Below are 20772 nucleotides of genomic sequence, written 5' to 3'. Positions count from 1 at the left end.
ATCTGAATATAACAAACCAACGCGAGACTTCTGGCGAATACCACTGTTTTATTTTTTCGTCCACTTTCCTAATTTTAATTTCCACGTAACTTTCTTTCTTTTTTTTTCTCTCTTTTTTCTTTAAGCGCGTGAATGAAAATTTTGTTTCGGCTAATCAGGAGAAATCGTGGACGAACGAACGCTGCCTGTTTTTTATCGAGATTTATCGCGCCTGTTTCGACGTTTAGAGTCGAAGGGAAAAAGTGACAAAGAAATATGTTGCACGACAGAACGAGCGATGTGCATTCAAAAGCCTTTCTCGATTCTATTACAACAAACGTAATAAACATGAATATGTCGATTCCGGGTCTATTAGTTCCCCCTGTCAATCAATCTGCTCTAAACTAAATTTAGCTATTGATTTATCCGCAGAACTCGCGAGTCGGCTATTCGTTCGAGTACGAACAAGCTAAAAGTGTGTGTGAATACATATTCGAAAGCAAATAATCTAGTTACTTCTGGATGATAAGTAACGAACAGTCAAATTGAATTATCGGAAACGTATTAAAATTATGGATCGAAGTGATATTTTCGTATACCACCAATCTGGAGTCGCACTTGATATATTACACAGGGTGTTGCGCGTTAACTGGAACCACTTCGATCGCCGCGTAAACGTAACGATTTTAATGAAAAATGTTTCAAATCCCGTTTTCTTCTCTTCCGTTTCGGGCTTTTCACGTTTCATTATAAATTCAGATTTGCGATGACTTGCACTTGAGAGTTTACGTATTCCAGGTCGTTATCAGTCTCTGCTTTTAAATCTCTTGCCGTGACATTTTTAAATACTTTGATAACATTTTGGAAGTAATTTTTAGTTTGCGATTTGCTTTTGAAAAAGTAAACGTTTCTACCTGGCTCGAGTAATCATCTTTGACAGGTATTTGCAGTTTCTCGTTAAAACTACTCTCCTACCTACGTTCTCCGCGTAACTTTTGCTTTTCTTAAAAGCTCGTCGATGTACTTTTTCCTTTAAACGCGCTACGCTTTACTTTCCAGTCTTGCAGGTGAATCTGTTCCTTGTTCGGTACATCCTTCGCTTTATTAAAGTCTAAAGCCTGGTTCGTACCAGCGGTCAAAGATGTGGCCAGATCAGGATCAATAAAATTCGAGGATTTTACCGAGATATTCCCACTAAACGATCAGAAACAATCGAATCGCGTCGCAGTTGCTCGTTCGAAGAAGGAACAATGTGGTTTTCCAGGTATACTTTAATAAAAAGAAACACGTTAATTTATTATGAGAACGATATTGTATTTTGCGAGATGCGTCACACTATCTTTCGTAACCGAGATCATGCGATACTCTGCAATTTCGTAGGAATTCGATCGAACGCTCGTGCTCCGTGTTTGTTTCCAACTGTTGATCGCTAAGAAACCGACGCCGCGATTTAATAAATTTTTATTCGACTCGAAAGAACCGCTTACTGTGAATGCTCTCGTTGGATTATGCAAAGGATTTTCAGTGTCTGACTCGACGTGATCTGACCGTACCGTGATCGCCGGTGTGGATCGAGCTTAAGTATGCAAGTCTTTGGTGTGCTATTCTTGAAGATTTCCATCTGCCTGCTGTGTCGCTAGACACTTCCCTGAATTAATTGGCTTTATTCTTAGTTTGCATATTTTTTCTTTCCGTTCTCCGATGACAGCTACTTCCCTTTCTCTATATATTTTCCAGTCTTTTTCATCTTGCAGCATTTTAAAACTTTTCTTCGATGCCCAGCCACTTGAAAATAGGTTTTACTCCAGGGAATATATTATGTATATTACGCTGGCGAGAATCTGTCCGTAGTAGAAAATGTACAGGCGCTTAAAGGACAGAATCTGCACTTTCTTTTATGCGAAACTTTCGCTGTCTTTTTTTCTTTCTTTCTTTAACGAACGACGATTTGCCGATTCTTCCGTAAAAAAAATTAATCATCTGGAATTCTGTGCTCCTTAAAATCATTACTCGTGCAGTAACCGGGCAAATGCTTAAGAACGCTGAAACTGTGAAATTTTATTAAAAAGTTTGTCCGCGAGCGAACGAGTGAAACACAATTTCAGAGTCGCGAGAAAACGACGGAAGAGGAAAAGAGGAGAAGCAGGTGTCATCAAAGTAAATAAATGGAAACGAACAAATTTAGAGAAATTTTCTCAAGAGCAAAATTTGTTGGAATCAAATAAATTCGACTCGGCTCTTCCATCCCGTCTCTTCAACTTCTCTTAATTAACACGTGAAATTAGCGCGCGCAGTTCGTCGATACTTGCAACGTCCAGGAAATTTCGTTCGCGAAGCGAAATTCGCGTGAAATTATATCTGAAAAAGTTTAAAAAGAAGCAAAAGTTTATTCTACGTCATCGTCGCGCATATTTTTATTACATTCGCTTGCTAACGTTTTTACATATTGTATAACATATTATATTAACATATACGTTATTATACAGGGTGGTTGGTAACTGGTGGTACAAGCGGAAAGGGGGTGATTCTACGCGAAAAAAGAAGTCGAAAATATAGAATAACAATTTTTTTTTTAATTTTTCCATCGAGACAACGATCTACAGTGAGATCCGTTACAACGAGACGCGATAAAGTGCACGCGTACCGAGCCAAAATTCGAAAGCCTCGAACGAAAAATTTTTATTTTATATTTTCGACTTCTTTTTTCGCGTAGAATCACCCCCTTTCCGCTTGTACCACCGGTTACCAACCACCCTGTATATTTTATAACGTTTTTATCACTTGCTAACGTTTGTACATATTTGGCCACTTCACTGTGGAGTTTATACGTTGTACGAGCACACCAAAAACTACAATTTATCGCAACTTGTGACTACTATTGTAACTTGTAACGACGATTATAAACGTTTACAACCTATCAGTTTAGTTATACAGGAGACATATTACACGAGATCGCTTAAAAATATGTACCCCATTTGCCACAGGCTGAACAATGTACAGCTGGCTAATTTTATCGTCGATAATTTGTAAACAAAATAACAACAGTGTGTTAACACTAGTCGTTTATTAATACGTAGTGCCCGGATATATACGTATAGCCGTGAGTTTGTTCATTCATATGGCCACAGGTTATTCCCATCAAATTCCTGGAACTGCTGACTCGAGGCGAGCCTCGACGTTATCTATGATCCGCATCGACGTAATTCAATCCGATATCGAATTACGGAATTACCCGGAACAAGAAAAATATTTGTTTCCCCCCCCTTTTTTTTTTTAAGTATGTTGTTTCGAGATGATGGCCACCTTAATCGGGTTGTTGAGACTCGTACAACCAAGGTGATACCAAACGTGGCTACACTTGACGGGCATTTTTTTAACCAAACTAAAGAAATACGTAATACGTAACGGGGTGTAAGAGAAACGATCTGACTTTTACGGTATTTTGTTACTCTGTTACTCTCTACTTATTTTATCTCGCTTCTGCCAACCTGCTTCTCGCGCTTATCTTCGATGCACGCACGATACAGCACGGTAGAGTGAACAGGAGTCGGATAATTTGGCCCAATTCTTAGAAAGATCTTAACAATTTTTAACTAAGCTAAAGAAATATCTAACGTGCGATTAGGAGCAAGAAATGACCTAGCTCTACACACTCTACCTATTCTGCTTTATTCGCACTGCCTATTTTTCACTCTTACCCTTGATGCCTGCGCGTCAGAATGGACAAGAGTCGAGTAACGTGGGTCGATTCTTGGAAAATCTTTGGAACAACGCATTTTCCGACGTAAGCATTTTTGTACAGGGAATAAGAATTCCACTGGTGTACAAGAAATATATGGAGTTTTATTTAAAAAAAATATCGATGACTTTAAAATATCCTAGAAAAGCGAACTTGAGAAAAAATTCTTTCCGTAGCTACGCGTGCTCCTTGAAATAGTTTAACTTTGTTCTGGTAAGATTTCTCATACAATTATAAATAAGGTAGATATTTAGGTGATCTCGTTTACCTAAAACATCCTCTGTAGATATATAAAACATTTGGAAATTTAACTACATATTACGAGCCGTATTATTAACGATACATCCTCAAAGACTATCCTTACGACTAATCACATGACGATCAACAATTAGTTTCGGTAGCCTGTGCACAATTTAATTAATGATCGTAATGAGTGGAGAAGTCGGAAAGTCGAGGTCAGCAACGAATCGCGAATATTTAAAGGCACGGGTAGTCTTCAAAAACAGATCGTTATCCGTGACTGGGATATAAAAAATATGAAATAGCTGTTAAAAAACGTTCGCACATTGATAAATATTAATGTTCATGAGAACAGTATCATCGTCGATGTACAATGATTGCGTTTGACGACGGCGTGCGTTTAGAACAGTGTTGGAAAAGTATCGCCATCGTTTTCCCCGTGGATAAAATAAATATACAGGGTGGTTGGTAACTGGTGGTAAAATTAAAAATTTTTTTTTAAATCTTTTTTAAATTTTTCCATCGAGACAACGATCTACAGTGAGATCCGTTATAACGAGACGCGATAAAGTGCACGCATACCGAGCCAAAATTCAAAGTCGATTTTCTCGAAAACAAAGCCTCGAACGAAAAATTGTTATTCTATATTTTCGACTTCTTTTTTCGCGTAGAATCACCCCCTTTCTGCTTGTACCGCCAGTTATCAACCACCCTGTACAATGGCCGAATTTAAAATAACCGTTTACGTATCTGCCAAAGTAACTACGCGGAGATAATTTCATCAATTTGGACAAAATGATATTTAAGCTAAAGTAGCTAGTGACGAGTGTATGAATTTATTTAAATCGAAGTGATTCAATTTTAGGATTACTGCTATATGGAAAAATCTCGCGCACTTCACACCCCCACGTATATTGTATAAATCGATGTATACACGCATTCGGTAATACGTAAATAACAGCGAAAAGAAAAAGCTTAAAAAGTGATAACGCATATACGATATTGCCTTTCGTGGAACGAGAGAAGTAAATCGATGGCAATAGTATGGGAGTTGGAAGGAAGATAGCAAGGAGAGCTGTATCGTTGTAATTACTTGTAAGTTAGTTAGTTAATCGTAGCGATAAAGTTATTGATTCGTCTAGGATTCGAGTATTAGGTGTGAGGTTCGCCATATACTCGTCGCTCTCGCTTTCTCGTATCTTCTTATACCATGGAACCTTCAGTATCCCAATTAACAGGGAGACGTAACTACTGCCGGGATAAGGGAATTTCCGGAGAATCCGCGTCTCGTTTTATAACTGTTATTCTACGTATACTTCAAAATCAACAATACAAGAATAATCGCAAGGAACACGATATAATGTCGATGTTACGTAATTTAATTAAATTACTTATGAGTTCTACGTCCATTTTACTGTCAAATTCTGTCGGTACATCGAACTATGTTGCATTACATTCTATTTGTGCGTCAAAGCGTTTAATTGTAAGTCCTCTATCCAGGTACCCGGGTATCATCGTGAGGTAGATGAGATAGTTGAGAACCTCGCTGCGAGAAATCGCTGATCGGACGTCATTACGACATCAAGGTGATAACCGCCTGCATTGTGCGTCTCGATTCGTTTGAAACGAGATTTTTTTATTTAGATTCTCACATGCACAGACATAAAATGACGGCTTCTCCATCGGAGTATTTAAAAGCGACTGCCAACAACGCGTGCTTTGTATCGCGTAAGTAGCCTAACCAACCACGGATGGTATCGAACGACTCGACCATCTTGTGTCTCCGGATGACTCGCGAGATACCCGGGTATCCGGCTAATTCTGTGCATTCGCGAATCTTCGGATTCTCCATAAACGTATAAAAGTTCTCGGTGTGGTTATTGGTTTCTAATCAGCAGGCTGCTCTAGCATCGAATGGAAAACGGAAGGCGTGAACTTGTAAACTGTAAGGAAATCTTGTTCCCTTGGACCTTTAAAGTTTGTTCGCATCCGTTCCCCTTGAGCGACTCCTTTTTTCCGCATCTCTTTGTTCCGTTACCTTCACGCTTCGCGTGTATAGACCAACGTTAAAAAGCGCGTACGCGTGAACAAGCGCGAACATAGGAACTCGCGCGTAAGCAGGACATGCATGCGGGTGAACCAACAACAATGTTCCCTCATGTTTCCGTATTATGTTTCTGCCGTCATTAAGAAAGCCTATGCTCCGCATACTCTTTTCCCTTCTTTCGTTTCACCAAGCAGTATCGCAGAAACGAGCATCGCCGCTCAACGTCGCTTCTTCTTTCTGTTTGTTAAACGCTTATGTCCAATCTATCGAACGATGATATTTAGCAACGATATTCTTAAAAACTAAGAGAGGATATAGCTCCTGCTTTTCTTTTGTGCTTTTTGTCGAATCAGATTCAGATTCAGATTCTTCTGTCCTGTTTGATTTTGACTAACTTTTATTTTAATTTTATTTGACTTTCTCTAGGTCTCGGTACACGAATACCGATAACTTGGTACAGCATGAAATAAGTTTCGATAATTTCGTCAAGTATCAAACGGATTTTCGTTGAATATAGCATTGGTTCGTAACGTGGCAATTCATTTACTTCTAGTAGTTTATTTACCGCGAGAAAGTGGCATAAAGAAACGTGAATTTCAAGGAAATTCTTCGAAAATTGTAGCATTCGATATATTTTTCCTTGTCCTTCCACTTATCAATGTGTACTCTGATCAACGCGAACAGAACTTCGAATTTGAAGTTAGAGAAGCTTAAAATTTAACGATCCACAGATAATATTAATTCCATAACACAATAATCGTGTTTGTTAACAGGTCTGACTTAGTAACGCATTTAAATGGATACTAAGTGCATGTTAAATACATCGTAGAAATGAGAATTTACGCCAACTTATCTAAAACTTTCAAGTATTTGCCTCGCAAGCGTTTCCAAACTATCCTGTGGCAAACAGCTCATTAACAGGTTATCAGATTACAAAATTTGGCGCTTACAGTATCGAAGTACGTGGAACGTTCGAATTAATAAATTGCACGCGGATTTATCTGAGACGACAGAGTGTTATAATTCGTTTTCTTCGTTATTTGGATATTTCTCGACCATTTCAAAAGGACGATATCGGTAGAGCAGTGACTAACCTTGCAATTAAATTCGAAAGAACCCTGACACGAGCAAGATTGGCAGGAAGAAAGCTATGTAAATGAAGAAGAGCCACGCGAAATATGTGGTAGGAAAAAACCAGAATTAATCGAACATATCCTGACCAATGTATAACGAACCTGGAGCGAAAATATGCAAAAATAAAAACAGCAGACGAATTACGAAAGCGAACGTCGGACAAGATGTTAAAAGCGAATTAGAACAACTTGCCTAGAGTACTAAACCTAATGCGATGATAATAATCATAATAAATGGAGTAAAAATATCCTTTGAATAGTTAAATGGATATTATAGGATATCTTCTGGTTGAGATACCTTTTATTCTTACGGACAAACACTGTTCTTTCCTCGACGTGATTCCATTGCGGAAAATCCACAGTTCCGTGCACGATATCGCATTTTCATCCAGCCACAAACCGTACAACTTTCTTGCGAAACTTCCTTTGTCGGTGTATAATCGCTAGGCGCGCCACAGGTGTGCGCTTTTCGTCGATGCCTCTTGTAAAGCTTCTTGTCCCTTCGTTTGCTTCGCTTTAATCCTCCTATTGCTCCTTTGTAGCCACGCTCGAAAACACACGATGGTAGCTCAGCGTTGAAATAAAATAATCATTCTTGGATCCTTTGCAGATACAATCGAACCTCTGTAAGGCTACGACTTTGTTCGTTCCCTTCCGCTCCGCTGCGAAAACTTCCTGCAGGTCTACGTAAAACTTGCTTTAACTCGAATTATTTGCCGAATGCATTATTTCGCCTGTGTAACTCGAGTTTAGGATAGCCAGACCTCTGCATATCGAAGCGCGCCTCCGTAAAGTCGAAGCTCCGTGCAACCGCCGCCTTTGCAACTCCAAGCGTACAACTATGTCACAGCGATGCGATGTAAAATCGTTGCGATTCTGTATCGTGTATTTTGCAAGAATTTTCAATCGCTTCTAACAGGATTCCAAGCTCAAAGGATTCTCGAAAGCCTCGATTCAGCCTCGATTCAGCCTCGAATCTTGATACGTCTGGAGAATCTTGGAAGTCGGTTCTGCCGTCCAGACGACGATGATTTCTCGGGCCGCTTCGTCTTTACCTGTCTTTTTACCCGTAGCTGTGAAGTTTGCGATGTGTTTGCGCCTAAACGTCATTCCCGCTCTCAAACTACCGAGCCAAGAATGTGGAATATCTCGTATCAAAACTTTCAACAAGGCCTATTAATCCAAGACTGACCAGGACTTGCAAGAATTTGGAGGTTCGAGTCAGGTTTTACAATTCGTCACCGTGTACGTATACAGGTTCTAAGTGATTCAGATCTCGTTATTAGCCATGTGTCGCAAGATGTTGTCTTCTTTCTTCGACAACCGCTAGAATCGTCTCAAATAGCATTAGACGACACAATGCTGAGTATCCATGGAAGGATAAAAGAGGAGGATGAACGAAAGATGAGCGAATACTAAAGAAAATGGAAGAAGTAAAAAAGTAATAACGTATGGGTCGTGAACCTTTGCATATTTTGCAGCAACGTGCCATTTTTAACAAGATCTGCAAGACGAAACGAGCGAAGAACAGCTCGTTTCGAAGGGATACTAATTAATTGATAGGCTTAATTGAAATTCTACTTGAGTAGGCAATTCCAGGCTTGTTTCTAAAATTAGACGTTTCCGTTCGGCTCCCTACTTCATTCTTATGCGTCCCACTGATACGCATCTGCATACACCGCAATCTATACGACGAAAAGTTACAAGATGCAACAGTTTCTACCTGTTTCGATTCGATTAAAAATTATGTTCGCGCTAGTTTCACGATCTCGATGATTTTGGCGCTCCGTATATTTCCCTCGTGGCATAGGGTTTAGCAAAATTGTATGGATCAAGAATCGTGGCGAAAGATGTTTGTTGTTTCGCAACGAATGCCGAAAACGGTAAAAGAACGGTGTATTGTCGATTTAACGCGAAAAGAGAGCTATAAATACTATAGTCTGGCAAAAATTTCAAATCTTTTTATCTGCTCCGTCGAAAGAAGACTCGCGAAACTTATTTTCCTAGGAAACTTTTCAAAAACTTGGGTAATTTATTTTCGTTGGAAACTTTTCTAACACATCGTGGTGAGAGGAACGCGGCGTTCCCTTGGTTGGAATTATATCGAGCTATGCTAAATTACCATCGCAACCGGAATTCTTACAATTGTATGGACGTGTTGTTTGAACCGTGCGAATCATCTGACCCACCCACATTACGATACGATTTAACGAGCCGTCGTGTAACGGTTGGCTTAACGATGATTCAGAGACCGGTCAAATGGTGCTTGAACCTTTTCCCTCTTTTTCTTTTCCTCTCTTCTCCTCTACTGCTCCTCGCGGTAATCCTTTCCTCGATCCTTACCTCTCTCTTCGCTGACCCCCTCTCTCTCTCTCTCTCTCTCTCTCTCTCTCTGTCTGCCTCTTTCGGTACGTTCGTGTGTCGTATTTTCTCCCTGTCCCTATCTCTTTAAAGTGTCAAGCTCATGAACAAAGCGAGATCCGACGTTATAAACGGAGATGTCCACTATATTACGTCTGTTTTATATAGTTGATCAAAAAATTAACTATTTGCTTCCTCCTCTTATTGCTTTGAACTTTGACCACTCGAAGGGTATTGGATACCGTTCGACCAATAAGATTATTCCGCCTATAAACAGCACGAGCAAAGTAGTAGGAGAATCGAATGGAAATCTCGAATGAGCGTTTGTAGCATATCTAGGACATTTTGGGAAAAAGCAGTTCTTAAGTTAAACTATAGTCGATAAGTAAGTCCCGACAAAGTTATTCCGTATGTTAGATGATACGCTGGATAAACTAAATTTAGGCGAACGGTAAGCGCTGAGTGTTGGTAACATTTAAACTGTGATTTGAACTTTGATAAACTTCTAAACCGTGATTTGAACCTCTCTTTCACGAGTTTCGAACGCTTTACGCGCTTCCTGTGTTGTGAATATTACGTCGGCCTTTGGCGAAATATCTGCAATCTGTGTGTACTGAAACGATCGGCAGAGACCGTAGAACCATATGGCAGGGGGCTACAAATGGGTCGACCAAGTGGTCGACTGGTGAGAAAATTTAGGAAATTGCTTTGTGTAAATGCTAAAGGTGTGCCAGAACTGGAAAATGTCGGAAACCCCATGCTCGCGGCGGATCCCCAGTCGAGTCCCGAAATTATCTCGCAATTCCAGGTTCTTGGCATTCCCGACAATTTCCGGGTTCTCGAGAATTGCAAAATTATAATAAATCGTTTTACTTTATGATAAAATATTATATCTATCGCATTTCGTTATTTTTATATATATATATATATATATCGTAGCTTGTATAATTTTAAAATTCTCGAGAATCCTGAAACTCGGTGGGGAATCTCGAATTACGAGATACTTCCGGGAACCCGACCGACCCTGAGAAAAATATTCTTAACTCGACTGGTATTTTCCGTTCCTCGCACACCGTTTTGCATTTTCATTCGGCAGATGTAAATTTGGTCGACTAAGTGGCCAAGAAAAGTTTGCGCCTGCGAATACAAAAATTTAGTAGCAAATTCTCGTTGCGTTCTGTCCATCACTTTTTCAATTTTCTCAACTTGGATCGATCTCGCGCTACCTGCGCACCGGTCGACTAAGCCGGTCGATCAAATCTGCATTTACAGAAAACGATCTGCTACAGTGTCTTGCAATTTGATGGAATTTCTTGCAAGACCAATTACAATTAGTCCGTGGTCGGCCTTCCTGCTAATTCATCTTTAATCTCATATTCGAGATTTCCATTAAATTGATTCGTTCAAACGTAAGATAGGAAGTACGCGATGCTTTCTCTTTTGTTCAAAAAAACTTGTTATTCTATTTATGTCCATGGGATTGAAACGCGGAGGAATAAGATTTACACTGCCTTTCACAAGCGTTAGGAGACCTGCTGGTTTCGTACCAAGTTTGTCAGTTGGGCCACGCTGTGCTGGAAGCTACCTACCAACCTTTGATGATTTGAAATTGTGTTCTAGTTCGAAGATTTTCATTTCAAAAGAGGCAGCTAAATTTCTAATATTCCTCTGTGTTTTCCAATGATTCCTAATGGCTCGTTTAATGGCGAATAGCAAACCAATTAACGCGCGATTTAAAAGTATCCTGCACTACGATCGAGTGGTGCGGAATAATAATTTCCATTGTTGGATTTTCGGGGAAAATAAGCTTTTGTGAAATGTTGAATATTGGTGGATATTCAAGAATTAAATAATAGACACGTACCTATGCGGTGTAGTTTTGATTTTAATGGGATGGATGACGACACGCCGCTGTTATTCCCAGCGAGGCAATTAGAAGCCCGAAATGGAAGTTGGTGATTTTAATAATTGTATAATACGAGAGTCGTTCCGTGAGTTGGCAATTTTTTACCAAACGAAAATCCTAAATTATGACGTCCGCGCTGTGTTTTATCGAGTTTTCGTCATTTTGAGGATTGGTTTTCGCAGAAGTCGGCGCAGTTAGCCTAAAGTATCGGTAAAGGAAACGACCAACCGATCAAAGTTTTATATTCTGCAAGACTACGATCCAATGTATTTAACAAAGATAGAAGAAAAAGATGGATAGTATTTGGAAGAATTGCCACATTAGCAATATAGTAAATTAGGATGATACGTTGACAAGTGAATTGGATAGGATACTGAAAAAAATAATTAGACGAATGTCAGAATTGAACAAATGACGTAGATACACGACGAGTCGTACGCAGACAAGAAGAGAATTAATTTCGTTGCGTAAAATTGACGAGGTTATTATCATTATTACGATCAGACCCCGGGTTCTTACACGTTTATGAAAACTTTAAAAGCACGGCAATGCCGGGAATGCACGTAATACACGGGAATATAAAAAACATCTGAAGCGAAGTAGTCACTGTAAAATTTATGGGATGATACAAATCTTCATGAAGCTTTTATTTCTCGTAAAGCTTCTATCTCTAATAATCTGTAATATATACAGGGTGGTTGGTAACTGGTGGTACAAGCGGAAAGGGGGTGTTCTACGCGAAAAAAGAAGTCGAAAATATAAAATAAAAATTTTTCGTTCGAGGCTTTCGAAGTTTGGCTCGGTACGCGTGCACTTTGTCGCGTCTCGTTATAACGGATCTCACTGTAGATCGTTGTCTCGATGGAAAAATTAAAAAAAAAAAAAAAAAAAATTGTACCACCAGTTACCAACCACCCTGTATTTCCACAAAATTTACAGTTCAATTATGATATTAGATATATGGGTCTCTTAAATTGAAGGTTTTGATCATTTCTTTATGAGTGCTCGCAAGCGTTCTGATACTTACGAGCAGAGATAACTGGCGAGCAGTCGCGTACTTGTAATTTGAATAGAAATTCGCATCGCATAACGTTTGCATCTCGATTCTACGGGTTGACCGATCGAAATGTTGTTAAGATTCCACGCAGAGAAATCGCTTATTATAGTAGGAACGGACTGACAGGATTTTATAGATGGTCGGTAGAAATTGGCAAACGATCGTTCGTTAAGAGAAATGGCGGAGATTAGCGAACGGTGGAACGTAGACCGTGGATTAAGAGCTGGAAACGCGAATAGCAAACAGGCTGGCATGTGTGTATGTGAAACAGCATCCAAGTTGCCCGGAGAAGGTTGCGCGCGAGTTATCAGCAGAGAATCCGAGGCAGAATCGATTTTCTGTATCGCGTGGCGTTACAGCGACCTTCCGGCATCGCGAAGATCGCCGGGTACAGTGACCCCTAGGTACGTTCAGTGCACAGGCGGTGCTCGGCGTCGTAACATTGCCGCTCGTAAAACCGTTCCACGGCGAAACGAGCGTCACTTCCGGAAAACCGTTCTCTCGCGAGCGTCATGCTCGCACGAGTTCGACGACGCGGAAAGCGTACGCCGGACTGTACGATCTTATCCTGGACGGTTCTCACGGCGAACAAATGTTTTCACCTAGCTAACGATTCGCTGCGAGACGCTTTGAAACGCCGTGAGTCAGAAGCTGCTTCGACTTTGAAGTTAATCATTAGCTGGACAAACGAATAATTCCAATTTCGAGGCTTCTGTAAAGAGGAACGCCAGACGGATCTTTTGTTCGAAAATTACTTTCAAGCATTCGACGAATTCCACTCGGAACGAATGCCGTGTCTTTCTTGCCGTGCCATTTCTGTATTTAATCGTTGGATAAACCGCGTGCCGCATCGATAGAAACAGGCAATAGTTTTGACGGAGCATCGTCGACTGAATATGCCAGATGCAGACACTCGTCTTCCTTCTCTTTGAATCTTTCCCTTCTCCGCCGAGCGAGATTTCAAATTATCCGTTGTTACCCCTAGCTGCCCCGCAACCTGTTTTCCCGCTTTGCGCCGAATCCTCAGCCAGCAGTTTATCCCTCGTTGTTGCACTTTTGCGGGCCTCCAGAGCGTCGCTCGTCGATCGAACCGAAATTGCCGCTTTTAAGCCGTTCAAACCAAAACGCGCACACGTCGTGTACAAAGCGACCAACCGATCCGCGTGCTTTTTTTTTTAGCATCCTTCCCATGTTGGGATTCAGGCAGAATACAGCAACGGGTATGCACTTGTGTTCCGCGTGACGAAACTCGATATTTTCTCGTCATTTGCAGGACAAAAAATTCGGAAAATTGTTCCATGGCAAACCAAGGATCACCTTGGGTAACGCAAACTAGGACCATATGATGTTTCTTCCGTGAGATTGCAGGGGATTCTCTGACAGATTCGAAATGCGCGTTTCGCGATATTTTGTATCATCTGCACTCGGTACTAGATTTACAGCGTAGCGATATTTCCCTCGTCGACGTATTTCAGAAACAGAGAATTACTATATCACGTAGAGTCGTACGTTCAGCCACTTGAATAACAGCAGATCGTCCGAATTTCTGCAAAAGAGCAGAATAGACGCGCAATTTGAACGAACGTTGAAATAAAGCGTGCCATAAGCCTGGTATCGAGTTAGTCAAAATATCATGTAATATGCTTTGTGAATTCCTGATAAAGTCCGCTACGATCTCGTTAAAGAAGCAACGTATTGTTCTATTTGCGTCAGCCAAGCTGACCTCGCTTTCCATATGAGAACATGGTATTTTCGGAATATTTTTATCGTCGTTCGTAGTACATCGTCGTACGACGGTTGGGAATATTTTTCGTCGCATGACCGCGAATGGCAGAAAAATAGCGAAAAATGGCGTTACGCGGGATGCCCTATATGTCTAGTATATGGTATAAATTACCAGCCGTGTAGTATTTTTGTGTTGCAACGAGCGCACATAAAACCAAGATTAAACGAAAGATTTATACGTTGTTTGTTTCGCGATAACTTTTCATCGCCCTGTAAACGAGAAATACGCATTGCCGTGTTGCGTCGAAGGGCGATGCACCGGCAGTTAGCGTTCTCCAGGGGCGGTTAACCCCACCTTCGTCAATCCCACCACCATCGGTGACGGACCCGATCCTCGTCGGAACCCCCTGTCGAAGGGTTGGGGAGGTCGATGCAGTGTTTCCATAGAAACCAGACGCGCCGTCCGCCACCCCTTCCTACAGTGCATTCAACCGAGGGGCTGCAGTCTTGCCTCGAAAACGTATCGTTACTTGCCCAGCAACTCCAATCATCTTCCCGATAATCCGATTTTCCTTCCTTCAAATTTCTTCTCTCGCGCACTTCAAAGCGCTTGTATCTCCATCGAAATGTTTACGACGAAAATTTGAAAATACGTCGTTAAGCTTCTTATAATCGCTGAACGTCGATGCTGTATATATTATAATATTTTTCATGCAAATATATCTCACGATAACATTTTCTCGATAGATAGGTTTCACGGTTCTCGAGATTTCGTAAATTTCAATGATAGCAGCGTTATTTCACCTAAGTAGAACGAGGGTGCGGGAAATGTTCAGGATAGAAATCGTCTTTATCCGTATAAAGCAATAATCCAATTTTCCTTCTTTCGTACTTATTTTTCCGCGCGCTTCAAAGCGCTCACCTCGATCGAAATATTTACGACGAAAGTTCGAAAATATATCGTTCGATGACGTTCAAGTGCTTTGTACTTTTATACTGATGATATTTTTCACGTCATATATTTCACGACGATTTTATAAATTTGAATAATAGAGGAGCGACATGCAGCGCATAAAGTGTTGTTTCGCATAAGTAGGATAAGTAGCGTGGAGAATATTCACGACAGAACTTTTCTTCCTCTACGCGCGAACGATAGAATTCTTTGTTTTCTTTCAGACACTTTCAAGTATTCATTTCGACCAAAATATCTAGTTGATGCTAAATACGCGATAGTATTTTTGGCAGATACTCGACGTTTGTTTCACGATCCTTTAGAATTTCGCGAATGTTAATAATCGAGGAACGATGTGTAGTCTATGCAGTGTGTTATTTCTAGACTGCGGATTTCTGTGCGTTTATAGGAAATGCAAGACGACGAAAATGCGCGTAGTACGTAAAAACGTACTAAATGTGCAAACTATATTGCGAGTACAATGTTGGATGGATAAAGTAAATTTTCGAAGAAATGATACGCATAAAACTGCAGTTGTTTCGCACAAGTGGAATAAAGAGTGCAGGAAATGTTCGCGACAGAAGTTTTCTTTATCGATGCGTCGCTAATCGAGCGAGAAAACGTAGTTACCAAGATTCCTCTCGATAAAAGCGCGCCAGCCATCTTTCTTCCCTCTTTCTTTTTTACTTTAACGTAATAGCAATATCGTTCTATATATAAAGCTGAATATAAAGATGTTCAAGATGGATACAAAGTAGCCAAAATCTGCAACGTTTTCACGTTACGCTTCTACGTTTTGCGCGAGCCTTACGGACGCTTGGTGTCGTTCTTCTCCTAATTTGTCTGTGTTCGATTCCTGGACGTATAAACTAAAACATCGCGAAAGTCGTGTTTCCTCGTGTAATTTCACTTTGTCGAGCTCCTCCGAGTCTCGTCAGCTTCTAACTCGCTCGAAAACGACCGAAAAGATCCGCCTAGGAGGTTGCTTTTGGCAGATGGACACGGTGCTCTTGGTAAAATGTAAAATAATTGTTGGAAAGCGATTGGACGATAACCGCGCGGTTACGCGGCTAACCGCAGAAATAAAGCTACTTCCGATACTATATGGCGTGCGTTACGTAGACGCAATTACGTGTAAAAGGATACGGGAAGAACTGTGCAAACCACCTTGTCGCCTCTCGCGATTTCCTCCATGCACTTAGGCGTGATTGCTAGGTACTGGCTTACAAATGTGGCCCGGCGAGGAGCGATAAGATTTATGGTTCGCCCTTGAGAGCGTTCTTCCTGAAGAGATCCAATCGCCTAGACAGCCGGTAGAATTAATGCCGTTGTCGTGTACACGGACGCTGGTTTACACTGTTGCGGAGCGTACAGAGACCATGGTACACCACAATCTTCCTCCTCGGAAGCGAAAGAAAATAAGAAAGAAGAAAGCCGAATTACCATTTTACATTATCCGTATTGCCGGTAACTCTGCTTATTTTGTTAACTAGTAGGAGTAAATGCATTTCACGTTTGAAAGATATAAATCTGTTTCTTCTTCGAGGAACCGCGGATTCTTCTCCTTCTTGCACGCAGCGGAAAAGATTCTCGTAGTATTTTTATCGTTGCATCGGTTTAAATAACGCATTTCCATTTCTAAGGGAAACGAGAAAAGACGTTGTTTTCATAAAACAAATATCCAAGTTACAAACACTTTTTAAAGTAGCATTGGTGGTCGATCGAGGTAAAATTTAACCGATATCGTGGAGAAAGAAGACAAATTCGAAATGCGAAATGTCAGCTTTGGTGCTAATTCACGCGTCGGACAGTTGATCCTCGTGACAGATTTTCCAGCTATTACCAATAGCCTGTTAGTCAGCAAGTTGGGTAATTAGAACTAACCGAAGTCTAATTCGGCTCTGATCCAATCTAATCGGATCTAATCGGAATATCTGTCGTGTTAGCGAGCAGGAGCGCGAACAAAACGTAAAACGATTACAACCACCGAGCTACGTTTGATTGCTCGCATGTATCCTTGAACCGTAACTGATAATTGCATCAAGCGATAAAACGCGTCAGTCGCTGAATGTCCAATATCGTGGAAAATCTGTTACGCGTGTATATACGAAGAGACTGGTAGCTTTCGAACGTGCACGGTTTGTCGAAATAAAAATTTCACAGTTTCAGTTCGCTATCTACCTCTTACCATAGCACCCACCAAACTTTATCTCGATCGGTTTGTTAATCGTAAGTTTTGAGAGTGTAATTTAAAAAATAGAACCTCGGCAGAAAATTGTTTCACTTGCCAAGTATCGCATTGGATATTTTATCTATTTTCTCGCGTTACGTGCGTTCTTCGCACGTTCGCATGAAAATCCGTAATCTAGTTACCAAATGGTATTATTCGAGTATCTGGTTAAAGCTGTCGAGAATAATCGTAGCCAGAGATAACGTTCAACGGTAAGTGGAAAATGGTGGCGAATAAAGTAGGAAGAGAGAGTATCGACATGGTGGACGGCTAAGAGATTTTCCCCGTGACTCGCCAGGCTGATTCGAGAGACCTTTCTCGTCCAAGGTCGTAGATCGCAGCGGTCACAGCTATAGGTATTCTTTTCGTCTCTTCTCCCTCTCTCTCTCTCCTTTTCGAGTGACAGCGGCTGTACGAGGAACATGGCGGGGAGTAGGGAGTCAATACACTTGTGGGGTCTATGAGTTGGCAAGCACTGGGAGGGGAAACGCGGCGTGGCACGGCTCGGCTCCGCTCAGCTCGGCGTGACCCCTGAACGACGTTCATCGATCGGGGTGCACGCACTCTACCTCCGGCACCGCGCTCTTCCATGCTGCCTCTTCCCTCGTCTCCTTCCTTTTCCCTTCCCTTTCAAGTTCCCCTTCCCATTTACCTTCCCCTTATCCTTCCCCTTATCCTTCCCCTTATCCTTCCCCTTATTCTTCCCCTTATTCTTCCCCTTATTCTTCCCCTTTCCTAGCCTCTCTGCTTCATTTTCGATTTACAATTTCCCATTGTTACTTCCTGCTAGAAATCCTCGCTCTAGTAACGCTGGAACTACCAAACCAGTCTAAATGACTAGCGCCAAAGAAGGATCTTAAAAAATGGCCATCTTTGGACTTGTTTGCGAACGAGAAATTCTTGCAGGATATCCAACAAGGAGGATGGCAAGAATCGCGAGATCTCGATTGTGCGTGCATTCGATGCTTTGGGTCGACGCTGAAACACCCCAAAAGGACCTTAACTTTCGAGAAAACGATACAAATATTAAGCATCGAAAACATCTTTCAAGGAAAACGTATTACTATCATTAACATTTATCCAAGATGCGAAGATGCGAAGAAAAGATGGGTATTCGTCGGATATCGTCGTCGGCTATCGTTCTCGCGCAGGAGCAGTTCGCTGATACTTCGGATTTTGTCGATTGCAAACTTTGCCGGATTTGTCGACAGAATTTTTAAACAACGCACAACGTGGTCTTATCCGAGGTGACATTAGCTTCGCTATGGAGACAAAGTATTCCTTTATCGTCATTCGACATCGTCGAGGTACAATTCGAAACGTTCGATACCCGCGCTTCGCTGTGTTTGCTCATTATACGCGGTAAATTATGCGCGAGCGAACCAGTTGTTTAAACTTAATTATAATTACATATACAGGTTTAATGAATTGAAGTAGAACGTTCCTCTTTTTAAATATTACTCGTCCCCGAGACACTCTCGTGACATAATCCATTGAAATAAATTTGCTGGATTATTCGCGATTAAAAGCGAAATAACCATGTTCCATTGTTCTCGAAATACGCCTCTTTTGATATTCGCTATGTTAAATGTAGCCTCTAGCGACCTCGAGTCCGCAAGTGCTTCCCTTAGGAGCATTCACCTTTTATCTTGGGACTCGATCAAAATTCCTGCACGAAGGTACCGCGTACCAGAGAGAAGAGTAGCTAGCCCGACTTCAGAAGCGTTTCCTGGAGCGGCCAGACGCTCTTTGTTCCATCCATTCGGTTATTCGCGCATTTTCCTTTCCACCTTCCTTCCTTGCTTTTGCCTCTTTACCCATCTCGCTTTTCTCCACGCTGTCGTCGCCGTCATTCTCTTCTCGTCTATCCGCTCTATGTACAGAGCGTAGAAAAATGCTTTACGCTGGCCGTAGTAGATGGATCTTACATCTTCAGCTCGATGGATCGATCTGCTGAAAAGCTTGCCGCGAAATTGAAGTTCAAGGTTAAGGCCAATTTTGCCGAAAGATTTTATAATAAACTTTCTGCGTTCTTTTCGATCGAATCGTATTCTTCTGTCGTTGGAAAACTTCTTAGACGGTAGTAGACGCGTTAATTCCTTCCTTTGTCGAGTATGCTTATCCCTATCTGCTTCGTAAATATACTAACCTCTTATCACGCATTACGATAAAATACGATACAAAAGTACGTAAATATTGTACAACATTTACCATACCGTACAATGCGAGTACTCCATAATGAGCGACGATGTAATCATGCAGTACTAAAGTTTTATAATTTTGCGAGAAATACGAAGGAATTTCGTGCTGGAAATTAAAAAGCCGGGTCAACACACGAAGAATTCGAAGCTCGACGAGATAACGAGATCTCCGACGACCCGAAGACGTAGAAATCCACGAAACGTCTTTTTCCGTCAAATATCCAAGTTTTGTTACAAGAAGTTTCTCCTACGATTTTTAAGGAGAACGCAGGCGTTCGATCCGTGGAAAAGCGAATGCGTGGAACTCAGTCGTGCCAACTAGAAGAGACGCGACAACCTTCGCATTCGTGACCTTGGACTCGCAGGCTACTGCCTTTTTCCTCCTATTGCTCTCTCGTCTGTCCATCTACCTACCAGCAATCGAGTAAAACAGGACCATCCAGTCGACCGATTTAATTAGAGAGGCGACATTTTTCCGTGATGAATCGTTGGCGAGTGATCTGCAAAGAGTAGAGAGACAAGTTCGCGTCGGAGTTGACTCGCGAAGACGATTCAACGATTACGCAGAAACAACTTCCGGCATGTGCCATTGTGGGCGAGATGCCGATAAATGACAAACGGGTCACGCCGGTGATTGCTATGTTTTTACGTTCGCATTGCGACTGTAGGCCGTTGCGACTGTCGGACAATCGCTGCTTCAGCATCGTTACGGTAAACGGTTTCGTGCGCAAATTGATCTCGGACGACGAACACCAAGATTCCGTTACCTGGTGACTCTCGAGTTTTTGCACGACCATATATGATTTTTTAAATGTTCCCACCGAAAATCATTAAATACCGTGTAAATACTAGGAACTAACGCGTAGTTTGGTAATCGTGAGAAAACATTTTTGGCAGTTCGACGCAGATTTTCGTGCCTTTATCGTCGTTGCGATATCTTTACTTAACGCGTTCCATGCCGATAAGATTATGATCATTATCATAATAAATTGCACTTGTCCCCAAGATTCTCGATATTCGTAGCATGATATAAGTATTTCAACCGGTTAAACGATCGGTCGCGATGGATGTAGATAGGCTATGTATGTTTATATTTCTCAGAAGAAACGGAATAGAAAGAGGAATAGATATTGAAAAATTAATTTCTCGTATATCGTAGGAAAAGTCGGCAAGTTTAAAAACGTTAATTCTTATGGCAATAG

At 41.3% G+C, this 20772-nt stretch overlaps 1 protein-coding gene across 3 annotated transcripts in view; it reads left to right on the top strand.

The window, feature by feature from the left end:
- The window catches only part of LOC126866874 (brain tumor protein), a 180718-nt gene that overhangs the window by 137583 nt on the left and 22363 nt on the right, over positions 1-20772 (top strand). The window lies entirely within an intron of this gene.

Source organism: Bombus huntii, chromosome 6, assembly GCF_024542735.1.
Source record: "Bombus huntii isolate Logan2020A chromosome 6, iyBomHunt1.1, whole genome shotgun sequence".
In the NCBI taxonomy this organism is placed as follows: Eukaryota; Metazoa; Arthropoda; class Insecta; order Hymenoptera; family Apidae; genus Bombus; species Bombus huntii.
Note: the sequence above shows the minus strand (reverse complement) of the source record. Positions and strands in the feature narration are given on the sequence as shown.